We start from the raw sequence: 2,517 nt of genomic DNA, 5'->3' as shown, positions 1-2,517 counted from the left end.
GGATGGTTTATATTTGAGCTTTTTGTTTACAGAGAACAAGTTTTCTTCATTTTTTCAAAGGATTACAAAAGTCTGTGAATCCCCAAATTGTTCAGTTTGTCTTTTTGCTCCCCATCAGGTCACTTTCACCATGTGACAAAAACAACTCCCCACTGTACACACTCAGGCCACCAACAACTTTCTAAATCCTCAATAAAAAGCTGACAGGCTGCAATGATGCTCCAAATAACTTATTATAAAAGAAATACACAGAAAATATTATGAAAATTGGTTTATTTTATATCTCCTAGTTTTAAATGAAGAGATAAAAACATGTATAAAACATCACAAACTGCAATATTGTATAAATGCTTACATCCTGCTGATGCAATGGAGACATCTTCCAGTGACAGTGTTCATCCGTGTGTGTGTGAGAAGGTTCCTAAACCCAGTGACACAGAAATGATGTCCACAACTCCCTCTGTGCAGGCGGGGTCAGGTCCCTCCTCACGTTGGGTGAAGAGGGGTGGTGCTGGGGCCGGTCAGATATAAAGTGCTGAGAGTGGATCTTTGGTCCTCTGTGCAGCTCTGTCCACTCTCAGCTGTTCCAGGATTGCTAAAGACACTGCCCTGCAAAGCAATAACACAAGAAAGTTGTCATTTTAACACACAACAGATTTTCATTGTTGGTAGTTGCAGTATGTTGTTAAAACGCAATTTTAAATCCAACATACACACATGAAAACTATAAATAAACTTAAACCTACAGTGCTGCTGACATCGAACCATGACTTATACCAACTACTGGAAGAATTTAGTCTTCAAGACAGTTTGTAGTCAATGTGAGGTGATAGCTTACATAGTTGGAAAACAGCTCCACTCTCCAGTTTGTCCTTTGGTCATCCATCCTTCTCATCAGGTCGGGGTAAGGCTGTCGTCTGGGTGGGGTGTTGAGTGTCTGAAGTGCTGAATGCTGGGAGAGGACAAGTGTAAAGCACCTGAATTGAAAGACAAAAAAAGAAAAATACGAATTCACAGATCACTGATTTGTTAAATTTCTCCAAAAAACAGTATGGTAGTAAAACAATGTTTTTAATTTCTCCAAATTAAAGAAGAATTCTGAGGGAGCATCCATTTCAGCAAAATTTTGAAAAGGTGAACAGACCAGGGCGGCCTGTGCTCTAAGCCCTAGCAGATCAGCCAAAACAGCGTTTTTACTTTTGAGTGCCTGGAAATGGCCTCGATCTCCTGTGGACTCACTCAAATTTTAAAGATCCACTATATCAGTCTCTAATTCTTTAATAGATTTTACCGTCTCTCTTGTGACATTATGTGTCTATTGAATACAGAACTGCTGAATTTTTATTTTACCAATATCCCACCATTGCTGCAAGGAAGCAAACTGACACTTCATAGTTCTCCACTGATTCCAAAAAAAGAAAAATCCTTTTTTAAAACACCCATCATTTAGCAAAACCGTATTAAAATGCCAATATGCACTCTTAGGTCTTAGTCTATTTATAAACACATTTTCTTCCATCATATTATGATCAGAAAAACCCACTGGACACATGTTGCATGACCATAACAATAAAACCTATCAAAACGTGCTAAAGAAATGTAATTCTCCTCACAATGAGCCCATGAAAAAAGTTGTGTTTTTTCATGTTTAGAATGCCACACATCAACCAAATTATAGGTCTCGTTAACACATTTCAATATCCTCCTTGAATGCATATGGGGCTCCAAGTGATTCCTATCTAAATCATCAATTGTACAATTAAAGTCAAATAATGGTAAATGGCCTGCATTTGTATAGCACTTTACTTAGTCCCTATGGACCCCAAAGCGCTTTACATTACATTCAGTCATTCACCCATTCACACACGGGTGATGGCAAGCTACTGTACATTGTAGCCACAGCTGCCCTGGGGTGCACTGACAGAGGCGAGGCTGCTGGACACTGGTGCCACAGGGCCCCAACCAGTAGGCAACAGGTGAAGTGTCTTGGCCAAATGGGATAAGGGATAATAATACTTAACCTGACAATTAAAGTTTCTGCAGTCCCCTTCAGCCTGTTACCCACTACTCTCTACCTCACCTTTGGACTATTGGCAACAGGTGAAGTGTCTTGGCCAAATAGGATAAGGCATAACCTACAAGGCAATTTCAAATGTGGGTCATGCATAATTTGTCAATACACCAAAAATGTCAAATAATTCAAAGATCCTATAAGTGACAAAACTATTGCCATAAAGGGCTTTATCACATGCAGAACTAAAAATGTAATCTACATGATACAGTGCCCATGCAATGAAATATGTATAGGAGAAACATCCCGCCCTCTGATTCGATCAAGAGGAATGATCTAAACAGCCCTGTTGCAAGACACTTCAATGATAAACATCCAAATTCACCTCTATTCTTTCTAGGCACTGAAGCCATTAAACTAAACCAAAGAGGTGGTAACATTAATTGTATCCAGAAAAAAAGAGAAACATTTTGGACATTCCATTTTAAGAGTCTGCCCCCTAGAGG

The 2,517-nt window shown here is 39.3% G+C and overlaps 1 long non-coding RNA gene across 1 annotated transcript; it reads right to left on the bottom strand.

Annotated features, from left to right (window-relative positions):
* Window positions 1–256: 256 nt before the first annotated feature.
* On the bottom strand, window positions 257–1,031 carry LOC120433714. Its single transcript, XR_005608714.1, has 2 exons — window positions 839–1,031; window positions 257–609 (listed from the first exon to the last, which is right to left on the bottom strand). It is a non-coding gene; the product is annotated as an uncharacterized LOC120433714 (long non-coding RNA).
* Between the last annotated feature and the right edge of the window lie 1,486 nt (window positions 1,032–2,517).

This window comes from Oreochromis aureus, linkage group 16, assembly GCF_013358895.1.
Source record: "Oreochromis aureus strain Israel breed Guangdong linkage group 16, ZZ_aureus, whole genome shotgun sequence".
Taxonomy (NCBI): domain Eukaryota; kingdom Metazoa; phylum Chordata; class Actinopteri; order Cichliformes; family Cichlidae; genus Oreochromis; species Oreochromis aureus.
This window is presented reverse-complemented; position numbering and strand designations above follow the sequence as displayed.